Genomic DNA, 15,523 nt, shown 5'->3' on the forward strand with positions numbered 1-15,523 from the left:
CTGGGCTAGGGTGAGGGCCGCCTGCTGGTAACTCCTGCCCTTGTAGGTGGTTCCTCTCGGTCCTGGGGGCTGCTCGTGCAGTGCTTGGTCCAGGCGTTGGGTTCCTTTGTTACCAGGCAGTCGCGCTCAGGGGGAGCCTCTGGATCCTCTCTGCAGGTATCGCTGTAGTGGTGCAGGGGGGTCGACTCAGGGTGTCCACATCGTTGGAGTCACCTGGGAGTCCTCTCTGAGGTGTTGGTTTCTCCAAACTCGAGCCGGGGCATCGGGTGCAGAGTGTGAAGACCCATATTTCTGGCAGGAAGTGGAGTCTCTTTAAAAGTTGCTTTAAAGTTGCAAAGTTGTTGCAGTTGCTGAACAGTGCCGCTGTTCTCTGGAGTTTCTTGGTCCTTCAGGTGCAGGGCAGTCCTCTGAACCTGACCTGGGCCTCTATAATGACTTGGAACGTAGCTGGCCTTGATAGGAAGTAGGCCGACCCAAAGTGGATTACGTATATTAATAACCAGGAAATCTGTTTGTTCCAGGAAACTTGGGCAGAGGATAAAATTAATATAGATGGGTTTCTTTCATTCAGTACGTCTGCCCAACCACCAGAGAAGGGTTTAGGCTGTGCCAAAGGAGGCTTGCTAGTCCTTTTAAATAAGAAGCTGCAATGTGACCATATGATATTAGACATTGACTCTGTTGATTTAATGGGCTTCCAAATTTCCTTTCAGCAGAATTTTAAAATTATTTTTATCAATGTTTATGTCCAGTCTGTTTCACGAGGTTCTGAGTCTCAGACCTTAGTTTTACTGTCTGAATTTTTAGATACTTTGCATCCTTCGACTTTTTTAATCATAGCAGGTGATTTGAATTGTACTTTCAAACCTTCTGTTCTGCTCAGTGGATTAACGGTTGAAGAGGATGAACTCTGGGGAATTCCAAAGATAAATAACTCTCAGTATTGTACTTGTTCTTGTGTGGCCTCTCAGTTGGCCTCTTTATGTTTAAAGTATTGCCTTAGGGCTTGCAATGACCGTACGCCCTCTGATTTAAACATCGCGCCCACATTTAGACGAGGTATGTCCACAAGTGTTATTATTTTATGGTGGACGTTAGGTTGTGGCCTCTGCTGAGGGACATGAGGCTGGATTTGCGATGTAAGAGCGATCACTAACCCCTGCTTCTTACTCTTTCTGGGGATGTATTTAGGAGAACCCTTAATAATCAACATACAGTGGTTCCATCCCCATGTTTGAATGATAATTCTACAAGGGTTGGCTGGCAAAGGGTGATGTCTAACCCCTTCTTGATAGGTGGAATTTACCAACTGTTTGTAGACAATTTGGCTGCTTATGAAGAGCAGGCTGCTAATGATATTCCTATACTTAGTATGCATGATAATATGTCTAAAAAACTACAGAGCTTCTTTTACAAAAAGGCTGGCTTTAGGCCCTGTGATGAAAAATTGGTCAGCAATGGATGGTTTGATGAAACCTGCTCCAGGGCGAAGTCTGGGTTAAAAACAACTATCACAACTGGTTCCTTAGGGGAGATCCAACAAGCCAAACGTATATATAAGGAGACTATATCACAAGCAAAAAGGTTATGGAAAGACCCCATCTGGCGGGAATTACTGGATGCTTCAAAATCCAACAATAATATGCTGTTTTGGGAACTGTTGTCTAAAAGACAAAGAGGGGGTAGGAGCAATATCAAGAATTACATACAACCAGAAAGCTGGGTGGATCACTTCTCCCGTCTTTATGCTACACCTGATAACGTTCTGGTATCCAATTCTCAAGGCGGAGATCATGTTCCCTCACTGATGTCAAATGTGAATCTTAGTCTTGATTTACCAGAGGAGGGTGCTAACGCCCCTGAGGATTATATTTTTTTCTCTATGGAGGAAACCCTTGATGTATTTAATTCATTAAAACCAGGCAATGCTCCTGATCCGGATAAGCTTCCGGGAGATCTTTATAGATCAGAGCCAATTATATGGTCCTGGTATATAAATTTTATCTCATATAAAATCGCTGCAGGGGGTGAAATCCTGAGTACGTGGAAAGGGGCCGAAATCATCCCTATCTATAAAAACTGTAATGCAAATTTCCCAATCAACTATAGACCAATCAGCCTCATTGATAATTTACAAAAACTTTTTGCTAAACAACTTTTAGGGAGGCTAGTTAGTTGGGTTCAAGATCATCAGATCCTCTCTCCACTTCAGGCGAGTTTTCGCTCAAAACCCAGCACGGTAGATCAGGTTTTTAGGTTGGCCATCCTATATTGGAAATATGTAGCCCTTGCCAAGCAACATTTATATGTTGTTTTTGTAGACCTATGATCTGCTTTTGATCTGGTCCTAAGAGAAAAACTGTGGGAAGTGTTGCATAGATTAGGAACCCCAGCTAATATCATTCAAATGCTAAAGCGGCTGCACGAAAATACATTTGCGCAAGTGCGATGGGGTAATCAAGGTGAGCTGACTGAAAAAATTCCTATTCAAAGGGGAGTTCACCAGGGCTGTGTGATGGCTCCGATATTATTCACCTTATTTATTAATTAGGTGGTGCAGGCCCTGATTTCCTGTCAGAACGATGCTCCTTCACTGAATGCACAGAAAATTCCCATTCTTCTTTTTGCTGACGATTCACTTCTTATCTCTAAGACACCAATGGGTTTACAGATTCTTGTTGACAGATTTAAATTATTTTGTAGGGACTACGGGCTGGAGTTGAATATTAGCAAAACTAAATTGATGGTGTTCAATTCTGGACCTTGCAGGAGATGCACCATTAAACTGGATGGAGTCTCTCTAAACAAGGTTAGTTCAATAGATTATTTGGGCGTGAGGTTAACAAGTAAATTACATTGGGAGGACCAGTTTAGTGAAAGTGCGGGGCTTCTACAGCATAGAGCAGCACCTATCCTGCGATTTTACAAAAGTTCGACAACAAAAGCTGTATCTCCAGCTATTAAGATTTATCTGGCTAAGGCGCAGGGAGCTTCCTGCCTATGGTGCGGAGATATGGGGATTCTCCAACAGCAATAGACTAACTGTGGGTGAAAATAATTTTGCGAGGGCCTTGATCGCATGCCCTCGCAGTACACCACTGATCCCAATGTTTCTTGACTTGGGGCTAAATCGAGTAGCTGATCTAATAGCTTTAAGACCTTTACTATACAGGATAAGGATCTGGACTGTCCCTGAATTGGATATATATAAGACCTCACTTCTTGATTTATTGAAGAGACCAAATGCTGCTACTATCCCTTGGGTCAGACATGTGTCCAATTGGTTCCGCACCTTGGGTTTGGGAGATTTTTGGGAGAATCCTCATAAATCAGTGAAATCCCATAAAATTGTCTTGAAATCTGTATACTGGTCCCATGTAAAGAATGATTATATTTGCCGTAATTCTCATGGTCGATTAACTATTTTTTTTATTGATTTTAAGTGGTATCTGCAGTATGAACCTTATTTAGATGCTATACCTGACTTACTGGGCAAAGGTTTATACACTAGATTTTGTTTTGGGAGCTTACCGCTGATGTCCCTAACAAGTAGTTGGGGGTCAACTGCTACTTCTGACTTATGCCCAGTATGCGGTGGTGCCCCAGAAACAGTTGAACATCTTATGTTTTTCTGTCCTGCTTATTCTTCTCCTCGGTCAAAATGGATCCGCAAAACCTGTTGAGAAATGGGGTTGAAAAAATGTTGTATAGCAATAAGGGTTTTAAAAAGCCACAGTTCTAATGAGTTAATTCTTGCAGTTAGTAAGTTTTTAGTGGCAGCATGGCATATACGCAATTGTTTTGTAAATAAGGATTTATGTTAATGGACTAGGTGGGATTTTAGATATGGACAGCTTAAGATTGTATGTATTTATTAGTTTTATCTAATAATTGTATAGGTTACAAAATGAGTTTAAATGTATTCTGATGCTTTGATGGTTAATTGACCGAATAAAGCTTGTCTTTGATCGATTGACATTCACAAACAACTATACAGTCGTCCTGTGATTAGGCCGCTAGTGTTTCCTTTGTGGTTCCTGTCCCACTTCCTTCTTGTTCTAGCGATAGTGGGTATTCCACTTTCACTATAGACAACATCCAGGGTATGCCCTACTAGTAGTCTGAGTCTCAAGAGTCAACTCTGACTTTGTTATAAAGTTAAAGGTTTTTCAGCACTGATGCGCTATCTAGCCAGTAAGTTCCTCTGGCTCAGAGGGTCTGGAGTTCCTGATCACACCGCCTCTAGGAGCAGCTGTGACTGATTTAGGTGAGTTCACTGCATGTGGTCCAGGCAGGCTGCACTCACTGATCCCCCATCTTCTCTGATGCGGTCATGCTTCTGTGGTGGGCGAAGATTCCTTGCAGCTCCTGGTTGCAGGTAAGTCTTGTGGTCTTTCCCACAATGGGGGAAGATGATGAGAAGTTCCTGGTGCTGATTCCTCAACCTGGGGTTAGATGTGGGGGGTGAGGGGGGTCCCACAGCGGCCTCACTCCTCTGACGATCCTCTGGGTCAGTACACATCCCCACCCCCGGCATACAGGGTCACTGTGTCACTACTGTACAAGGGCACCAACCCTCTAAAACCAACCAGTGTCAGCACAGAAGCCCACATCTGGCATATGGGTTTGCTGATCCTTAGCTGCCCACAAGCTTTGGCCCAATCGGTTAAGCATTCTGTATAGCTCACTCTATGCCCCCGGATCACGGTTGTGTCACTAACTTTGTCCTACACATGGGCAATGACCCGATTGGTACAGCAGTCGTTTCCTCACACATCCCAACGGGAGTCCACTCAAAAGGATTCCCGACTAGACCGTGCTTCCTCCAGTGCTTTCCTCTTCTTCACAGGACACAATGATCTTCACAAGCAGGCAGGCAGGGCACAATGATCTTCACAAGCAGGCAGGCGATGGTGCTCCAGGCTCCAGCGCAGATGGTCTTGGATTCAATGGGTGACTAGCAGACCTTGGCCTCCAGTATTAGTTACAGGCAGAAGTCCTGCAGAGCATATCCCTCCTCAAACAGCTTGCCCACAGCATGCCTGGCTGCTTGGCAGATGCCAATTTTTGTGGTTTCAAACTCCCCTTCATATAGTCAAGTTTCAGACATGAATTGTGATTTTGAGTTTGAGTCTTTGAAGTTTATGTTGGTGTTCTGCTTCTTTTGAAGAGCTCACTCCTTTCTCCTCTTGAAAGCAGTCTGACACGATAGGAGCGACTTCAAAGCTGATAGCCTCACAACACAAGCCATGGGAGTGATTAGAGTTCACATCTGGATGTCAGCCACACTGATAGATGCATCAAAAGTTCAGCACAGGGCCCCATTCTTACTGTTTATGATTCTCTTATCACCCTCATCCCTTTCCTGATATGTGCCCAGAGAATGCCGAGCATGCTGAAGCAGGCTGTAGAAATGGCATTGATTTGTTGCTTCATGGTCAGCTGTGTATTCAGAATGATTGCGAGGTTGCATGCGTGGCTGGTGGGGGTGGCCAGAGGGCTGAGGGCCACCATGTGTCATCGGCGTAAGAGATGATGTTGAGTGTGGGTGTGGGCGATGTCAGCGAGAGGTGTCATATAGGCATTGAAAAGGGTGGGGCTGAAGAAGGAGCCCTGGGAATGCCACAAATGATGTCTTTGGGCTCAGAGACGAAGGGCGGTAGGGAGATCCTTTGTGTTTGGCGGGATAGGAAGGAGGATATCCAGTTGAACGCGTTGCTTTGAATGCCGATTCAGAGTACTCTGGCGATGGGGGTGGGTTGGGAGACAGTGTCAAAGGCTGCAGGGAGGCCGAGGAGAATGAGGGCGGCAAAACCTCCCTGGTAGATGAGGCATCTGATGTAGTCTGTGGCTGCGATAAGGGTGGTTTCTGTGCTGTGACTGGGTCTGAAAAAGGCGTTTGATGGCCTTTTCCAATACCTTTGCAGGGAAGGGCAAGATACAACAGTAATTTTTGGGGTCATAGGGGTTAGCTGTGGGTTTCTTCATAAGGGACTTGACCTCTGCGTATTTCCAGGCATCTGGGACGGTAGCAGTAGAGATCGAGGTGTTGATGATTTCCATGATGGTGCTTCTAATGACATTGCTTCCAAGATTGTAGATGTGGTGAGGGCAGGGGTCCAAGAGGGATCCATAGTGGATAGAGGTCATGATGGAGATGGTGTCCTCTGTGGAGAGTTTTTTCCAGTCGAAAAGCAGGTGGACGAGGGATGGTGGTTTTGGGTGCAGAGGTGGTCGAGGATCATGGGCTGGGGGTCGAGAATGTTGTAGGTGTCGACAATCTTGTGGTGAAAGTAGTCCGATAGCTTGTTGCAGAGTGCTTGATATGGGTGAATCAAGTTTTCTGTGGCAGAAGGGTGGGAGAACCCTCTGACAATGCTGAAGTTCTTTGGCGTGGTTTGTGCTTGCCTCGATGCGGGTGGTGAGTGATTCTTTTTTGGCTTTTCTGAGTTTGTGGTGGTACTTGTTGAGGGCAGATCTGTAGGCATCAAGGTTGGTAGGGGTCTTGTCTGAGTGTCAGTGTCTCTAAAGTTTCTTGCAGTGCAGTTTAAGGGTCAGGAGCTCTGGGGTGAACCAGCTTGCGGTCTTGGTGTGTTTGCTGGTGGCCTTCTTGAGGGGGGCAATGGTGTCGGCACTAGAGGAGATCCAGACGGAGAATGTGTGAATGCGGAGTTTGAGGGTGTCTGCAGGGCTAGGTCTAGTTTCTTTGAGGGCGAAGGTCCAGGAGGATGCTGAGAACTTGCTCCATATGCATCTGGGAAGGGTACCCAGCACATACATTTAACATGCATGCAGTGCCCAGGATTACATCCTTCATGTACTGTACCACTCGCAGGCTCACATACACCCAGCACATACATTCAACATGCACACACTGCACAGTACTGCATTATCCTTGCATTGTACCGTTCCAGGGCACACATGCTCCCCACACAGATGCACCCCTCATGTGCTGCACCACACTACACACCAAACCCATGTAGGCCAAGGGGGACGTTAAGAACATAGCAACAGAACTTTGAAATGAGTGAACCTGCAGGCCTCAATCCAGTGACACCGGATTTGCTCACTCATACTGATCACTAAACAGTATGCTACCACCACCAAGCTTGTGCTGCTTAACTGCTGGTGAAGGCAGTAGGCTTTCACAACTATGTGGGTAGCACTTTAGGCGCCCATCCTGGTCCAACAAGACAACAAACAGTGAGACAGGCTATGTAATGGCACACATGCATGATCCGTGTTTGCCTATCATAAAAAAAATCAGCATTAGTGATCCAGATATCAGTACAGCTGTGCACTTAGGACAGGGGTGCACATTAATTACCATGCAGAAGACTTTTTGCCGTTCCAACGGGAACCATTTACAGTAGGAGAATGCCATTTGACCTCTTGCCTTCAGTAGAAGAGCTTGCTACCCGCCTCACCGGTTTAAAAAGTTCTGCCAGCTGGGCCTGTCAATCTATACATATGGACATGGGTGATGCTCGTAGACATGCTCTGTATTTGTGAGGCAGAGTGTGGGTATTGTGATTTGCTGGAGAGAAGAATCCATTAGGATACTCATGTCTGTGGATGGCAGACAAGATGTATGCTTAGGATGAACCTACCAGACAGGGCTGTAACTTTGTAGAAAGCTAGGCAACTTGCTAAGTGTCAAGTGGTTACCTCAGTGCAGGTATTGCTGCTTGTAGGAGGCTGGCCTGGTTTGTAGTGGGTACCTATGGTACTTACACCTTTTACCAAGTCCAGTTATCCCTTATTAGTAAAATGTAGGCAGTGTCTAGAAGCCAGGCTCTCTAGAGGTAGCTGTAGCTGAGCAGCCAAGGCTTATCTAGGAGACATTCAAAACTCATGCAATACCACTGTAGTCACACAGTACTCACACACATGAAAGAAAACACTGTTATAAAAATAAGGTACTTTATTATTAAGATGTAAGTAGTACCCAAATTATGTACACTAGTATGCAAAAACAGATGTAAAAACAGTTAGAAAACAGTGCAAATAGTGAAAATCACAATAGTTAGAAATGGACTTAGGGGGAACACAACCATACAATAAGAAACTGGAATGCGAATGTTGGTTTCCCACCTAGGCAAGTGTAGTGTGCAGAGGGTTGCTGGGAGTACTAGAAAACTCCAAAGGTAAGAACCCACCCCAGGGCACAGGAAAGCAGGAGACAAACACAGTAACTTTCCCAGAACACGCATAAACACGAGAAAGAAGATTATGCAAGAACCAGAAGAGTTTGCAAGACACCCACAGCAGATTCCAGGACGTGAAGACCTGTGGAAGAAGTAGACCAAGTTCAAGAAGCACTGAAGAGTCGACGGAGAACAGGAGCCCCAGCTAACCTGGAAGAAGGTGCAAAAGAAGAACCACCAGTGAAGAACAACAGTCAGTACTGTACCAAAGAAGAAGGATGCAGGTTGCTGGTTGTTGCAGATGATGTCCCACGCTGGATGGAAGACTGCAGTCTGGTTTGAGTCACTACTATGCCAACAAGCCTTGGCACACGCAAAGCTCGCTATTAGCAGCGGAGGGCGCTGCCCGGGACCAGGTAGACTCTACCCAGGAGGGAGAGTCAGAGGGGGCTCTCAGCAACTCAGAAAGCCCACAGAAGACCAGGCAGCGTGAACAGGAGTCCCACAGCACGGGGCCGAAGGAGGTGGAAGAAGAGGCCCATGCAGCACGACGATAAAGGCTCCCACGCCGCCGGAGAACCACTCAGGAAAATGTCCATAGCAGAATATAGTGCTGGAGCTGCAAGATGCACGAAGAACTTCGTGGAAGGATGCCACAGGCCTTGGCAACTGCAAAACAAGCAGCGCACGGGGTACTGTCTTGAATGGGGAGGCAAGATCTTACCTCCACCAAAGTTGGGCAGTAGGACGTCAGGACCGTCGGGACCACTTCAATCCACAACCCGTGATGCAGGATCCATGCAGCTCGTCAGGAGAGGGGATCCACGCAGCCAGTCGTCCATGCAGAGAGGTGCCTGCTGAAGCAGGGGAGTGACTCCTTCACCCCAAGGGAAATTCCTTCGCTCTTCTGCTGCAGGTGAAGACAGGCTGTCCTCTGGGAATGCAAGATCGGGAAACAGTTGCAGTTGCTGGCAAGAGCTGAATATACAATGTTGCAGAAGTTGTCTTTGCTTCTTTGTTGCAGTTTGTAGAGTTCTTGGAGGGTCCAGATGCAGGTTCTTTGGTGAGAAGTTGAAGTGGAGGATGCAGAGGATTCCTGCTGGAGTCTGAAACCGAATCTGAAGAACCACCCAAAGGAGAGACTCTAAATAGCCCTGAAAGGGGGATTGGTCACCCAAACAGGTAAGCACCTATCAGGGGAGGGCTCTGATGTCACCTGCTGGGACTGGCCACTCAGGTGCTCCCAGAGTTCCCTGCCAACTTGGAATCCAAGATGGTAAAACCCAAGGACCCTCTGGGTGAGCACTACCCCTGGGGTGGTAATGGACAGGGAGTGGTCACTCCCCTTTCCTTTGTCCAGTTTTGCACCAGATCAGGGACTGGGGTCCCTAAACCGATGTAGACAGGTTTATGCGAGGAGGGCACCAAATGGGTCCTACAAAGCATTTGCAGTGGCTTGGGGAGGCTACCCCTCCTAAGCCTGTAACACCTATTTCCAAAGGGAGAGGGTGTAACACACCTCTCCCATAGGAAATCCTTTGTTCTGCCTTCCATGGTCTTGAGATGCTCAAGCAAGAGAAGGGCAAAAACCTGTCTGAGAGGTGGCAGCAGCTGGGGCTGCCTGGAAAACCTCAGAAGACTGGAATGGCAATATTGGGGATCCTCTAAGGAGCCCTCAGAGTGCATGGAATCATACAACCAATACTTGCAAAACCCTTGGGGTATGATTCCAACATGTTTGATAACAAACTAGGTTCGGAGTTACCATTATGTAGCTGGACACACGTAAAGTGGTGTCCCCGCACTCACAAAGTCTGGGAAAATGGTCCTGGAGGTCTTGGGGGCACCTCTGCTAGTGCAGGGGTGCCCTCACACACAAGTACTCTGCACCATGCCTCTATAGGGGTGACTTGTAAGTGACCTGCTGCAGAGTAAATGGCAGTGAAAGAGTACATGCACCTTTTCACGCAGGCTGCAATGGCAGTCCTGCAGAAGCCTTTGCATGGGCTCCCTATGGGTGGCAAAAGATATGATGTAGCCCATAGGGATCCCTTGGAAGCCCAATGCCCTGGGTACCTTGGTACCATATACTGGGGACTTATAAGGGGGCACCTGTATGCCAGTTCTGGGTGAAACACTGGGTTACCACTATGCAACAACCAAATTTAGAGGAGAGAGAGCATAATCACTGGGGTCCTGGTTAGCACGATCCCAGTGAACACAGTCAAGCACACTGACATCAGGCAGAAAATGGGGGATGGCAAAAAGAGTGTACTTTCCTACACAACCCACCCCCCAAATGACAGAAAATAAGGCTAACCTTGCTGAGATGAGTCTTCTGGAGAGTCCATCTGCACTGGGGTGGTTACTGGGGTGGTTACTCCCAAGTCTATGTTCCACTGTAAAGTCCATCCCCTGTAGGGAAATGGACCACCTCAACAATTTTGGGTTTTCTCCTTTCATTTGCTTTAGCCATAAGAGAGGTCTGTGGTCTGTCTGAACAATGAAGTGATTCCCAAAGTGGTATGGTCTCAACTTATTTAAGGCCCAGACCACAGGAAAGGCTTCCCTCTCTATAGCTGACCAACGCTTTTGTCTAGGGCGTTAACCTTCTGCTGATAAAAGCTACTGGTTGATCCTGGCCCTCTGTATTGAGTTGTGAAAAAACTGCCCCAACCACTACCTATGAAGCATCAGTCTGAACTATGAATTACTTGGAGTAGTTTGAACTTTTTAAGACAGGTGCAGAGCACATGGCCTGCTTTAGCTCCTCAAATGTTTTCTGACAGCTAGCTGTCCATAATACCTTTTTAGGCATCTTCTTTGAGGTGAGATCATTAAGAGGGGCAACAATGGAGACATAGGCCCCCATTACAACCCTGGCAGTCGGTGATAAAGCGACGGTAACACCGCTATCAGGCCGGTGGTAAAAAAAATTTAATCATGACCCCGGCGGAAACCGCCAAAACAGACAGCCACTTTAACACTCAGACTGCCACGGCGGTAGCAACAAACACTGCGGCGGTAACCGCCAACAACCAGGCGGAACACAATGTGCCGCCCATTGCAGTACAACCCGCCCATCTGGCCAGCTTTTCTGGGGCGATACCAACACCATCAAAAACACGGCGGAAACAGAACACAGAAGGGAAACCACTCACCTCTCGACACTCAAGGAAGAACCAGGACGCCATGGAGCCTGAGCTGCAGGTGTTCCCCATGCTGGTGTATCTCCTCATATACCAGGAACATGAACACTGGCGACGACGACCACGGTGAGTACTGCACCTAGCACACAAGGGAAGGGGGAGGAAAAAGAGAGTGACACACACACGCAACACCCACCCCCCCACCCTCACCACCATACACACAAACACATGCAACAGCATTACATATACACCCCATAACCCTCTGGAATAACGCAAGGACAAAAGAAATGTAGTAAAATGAGTGTAATATTAGTAATACTTAGAAATACGTTCATAAAGATAAAACAGTATGTACAATATATACAAAAGGCGGGACAATGCCCACTCCAAAATTGCACGTGGCCCACTGGGCCAAAACACATAGGCCAAGGCAACACTTGACTCCTGCCTCAATATGGAGAGAACACTGCAGGGGCACCAGGTCGAAAATACACGGGCACCTCGGGGGGACAGGGAATGAGGGGGCACCTCAGCTGGAAGATGGTACAACGCCACTGCTCCTCGAGGGGGCTCCATGCCCACTGCTTGGTCCTGGTGAGTGCAAAGCCACAGTCTCTCAAGATGGTGGTTTGCCCACTGCTTGGTCCTGGGGAGTGCAAAGCCACAGTCTCTCAAGTGGGTGGTTTGCCCACTGCTTGGCCCTGGAGAGTGCAACTCCACAGTCTCTCAAGTGTGGCTGAGTGGATGCCTTCTTCCACTGGTTCTGGAGAGGGCCATGTGCGCAGTGTGCTTCATCCTGGCAAGGAGGGGTTAAGTGGATGCCTTCTTCCACTGGTTCTGGAGAGGGCCATGTGCCCAGTGTGCTTCATCCTGGCATGGAGGGGCTGAGTGGATGCCTTCTTCCACTATGTCTGGAGGGGGCACTGCGCCCTGTGATGCAGATGTTTTGGAGTGCAAGGTCACAGTCTCTCACCTGGGTGTCACAACAACAGCTTCTTCAGGAACCAAGACGCACTGCAGCCCATGTAGTCACCACTACACACTGCTCTCTGGCGGTGACGGCTGATCAGTGGATGCCAGTTGAGCTGCAGGTGGCGGTGCTGGCACTTGTGGTGGTAGCCTCCAGGCCTTCACCTGCAGCCTCGGACGGCTGCCCACTGGGGCTGCTGCTACTGGCAGTGGTGCCGCTTGCGGCGGGGCAGGCGGCAGTGCTGGCCGCGGTGCTGGCAGTTGTGATTGTAGCCTCCAGGCCTTCACCTGCAGCCTCGGACGGTTGAAGTGCCATGGCTGGTGTTCTGTTCCCCTTCCTGCCCTTGGCAGATAGTGGTGCCTCCTCGCTTCTGCCAGCTTAAGTCTTTGACTTGGCCTTGCTGGCTGGTTCTGCCTCCTTACCCTTGCTGGATGCTGTCCCCTTCTTGCCCATGCCAGGTGGCGGACCCTTCTTGGCCTTGGCAGGTGTTGGTGGCACACTGGCTGGGCTGATGGGTGCCTCCTTGGAGCCCCTCACAGCTGCAGAAACCACAGTGGCTGTGGACTGGGTGCCTGAGGTGCTGGGCTGGGTTCTGGCCACCCTGGCCCGAGGTGAAGGACAGGGGGGATGGGGGGGGTGAGTAGGTCAATGGTGGTGAGGAAAGGCTTCTTAGGGACACTTGGGAGTGGAGGAAAAGGGAGTGGCTGTAGGAGGTGTCAGTCTGCTGTGTTTGGGTGAAGTTGCATGGGCTGGATGCTGTTGTGAGGTGGATGCCTGTTGGGTGGGTGTGTGCTTGCGTTTGTGTACTTTGGGAGGAGGGGTCGCAGACACAGTGGGAGAGGATACAGGGGACGTGTACATGGATGTGGGGGTGGTGACTGCCAGTGAGGGTCGTGTAGTGATAGGCGTGCTGCTGATGGAGGTAGTGGATGAGGATGTAGTGCATGCAGGTGTGAGTGGAGATGCTACTGGGAGGGGGGAGGACGAGGAGGAGGAGGGGGACACAGTGGAGGCAGTGGATGTTGGTGTGTCTACATGAGGATGGTGCTTCTGTGAGTGCCTGTGAGATGAAGTGTGGTGCTTGTGTTTGCCTGAGCCACTTCTGTGTGTTGATTTGGGTGATTGCTGGTCTGAAAGTGTGCTTGGGATAGGCTGGGGTTGAGGGGACTGGGACTGGGTAGAAGAAGTTGGAGGGGGGAGGCTGGAGACAGGGACAATGGCTGCCGTCAGTGCAGAGGCCAGAGCCTGGAATGCTCTCTGTTGGGCCGCCACGCCAGAATGAATGCCCTCCAAGTATGCATTTGTTTGTTGCAAATGCCCTGCTACACCCTGGATGACATTCAGTATGGTTGACTGCCCTACAGTGAAGGATCTCAGGAGGTCAACAGCCTTCTCACTGAAGGAAGTAGGGCTGACTGGGGCAGGGCCTGAGGTGCCTGGGGCGAAGGAGATGCCCACCCTTCCGGGTGAGCGGGCACGGGAAACACGCTGAGGGGCTGCTGGGAGGGCGGTGCTGGTACAGGGGTGGCGGCTGTACCTGTTGTTGGGGTCAGCACAGAGGTGTCCGCCAGGGAGCTTCCATCGGAGAAGGAGTCGCTGTTGGTAGTGTCCCCTCCTGTCTCCGTCGTGGTGCTCCCCCCGCCCTCTGTCCCACTGGTGCCCTCACCGTCGGTGGATTCGGCCTCCAGGCCCATGTGGGATGAGGCTCCCTCCAGTGCCTCTGCTCCTCTGCCAGATGATGCTAATGCACACAAGGACAGGGTGACAAAACAAAAAGGGGGGGAGAGACAGAGGATACATTTTGTCAATGGCAGCAACAACACTACCGTTGGCGTACACAACACACATGGAACAGCCCTATGCACTAGGCCATGCACTACCAGTTACAATGCTAGTCACCAGCCCATGGGGTACAATGCCTACGCCATAAGCTGCACACCTGAAACCCACAGGACCCTGCCCAGTAGTAGATGCCCACTAACACTATTGGGGTTGGAGTGCTTCAGACCCTGCCCAACATGTGACCTACCCTGCCATGTTCGCCCTGGCCTAGGGGCACCTACATCCCCCCACCAGGTAAAACATTAACGCACGCAAAGTCATGATTCAGAATCTGTACTCACCCCCTTGTGGCTGCTGTGATGACTTCAAGCGCCCATTCAACTCCGGATAAGCCACTACCAGGATGCGAAACATCAGGGGGGTCAGGGTACGACGGGCACCCCTTCCTCATTGGGAGGCCAGCCCCAGCTGGGCCTCCGCCATCTTCCTTGCCCAGCGGCGCAGGTCCTCCCACCGTTTGCGGCAGTGGGTGCTCCGCCTGTCAAAGACCCCCAGGGTCCGCACCTCCTTTGCGATGGCACGCAAAATACCCTTTTTCTGATGGGCGCTGACCTGCAGGAAAATATGCAAAGAAAAAGGTATGAGTCATACCATCCGGCCTGTTACACTCATGGCCCACCATATACCTCCCATTCCCTTACGCACAGACATTGACCACCATACATGCAGCACTCTGCCCAGGACCCCTCAGCCCTCCACCCCCACACGAGGCTTACACACACAGCAATCCCTACATTCATGACCCACGCATCATGCTCACAGTGTACTAACCTGTTTGTCTGGAGGACCACAGAGTAAAGTGTACTGGGGTAGGACCCCATCCACCAGTCTCTCCAACTCCTCCGAAGTGAATGTGGGGGCCCTTTCCCCAGACGCTCGAGCCATTGTCGCTTCCGGACACAGGTCACAGCAGCACTTGCAGTGTAGGTCCTCTCCTGTTGAAGGTCAAGTAGCAAGTGAGTGAACAGATAGAAAATGGCGGTCATGTCCGCGGTGGTGCATACCGTCACCGTCGGCGTCCATCGCCATTGGCTCCTGGAACCCATAGGGCCCAAAGATAAGCGGTCATCGACCGCCGACCGCAACGGCGCACAATGCCAGCAGAATTACCTAATTTCCACTTGTCTCTCCTCACAGGTCAGGGAGCCGCCATTTCAGGGGGGCACAGGCCATGGCACCTAAGTGCGTCTCAGCAGACATTGGCACATTAACTGACTCTCGAGTTCACATACTGTTTCTGCAAAGGAAGAAATGCATATATATTTTTTAATATGTGTGAATATGACCCTCTGTTCACCGTTTTTCACCCTAGAGTTCAACTGCTGAGGATGAATAAGAGATGGAGACATCCCCCCCCTGTGTACAGACCCCTGGTGGACCTGGTGACCATGGAGGGCAGGCACATTATCCTAACC

Source organism: Pleurodeles waltl, chromosome 7 (genome assembly GCF_031143425.1).
Source record: "Pleurodeles waltl isolate 20211129_DDA chromosome 7, aPleWal1.hap1.20221129, whole genome shotgun sequence".
Taxonomy (NCBI): Eukaryota; Metazoa; Chordata; class Amphibia; order Caudata; family Salamandridae; genus Pleurodeles; species Pleurodeles waltl.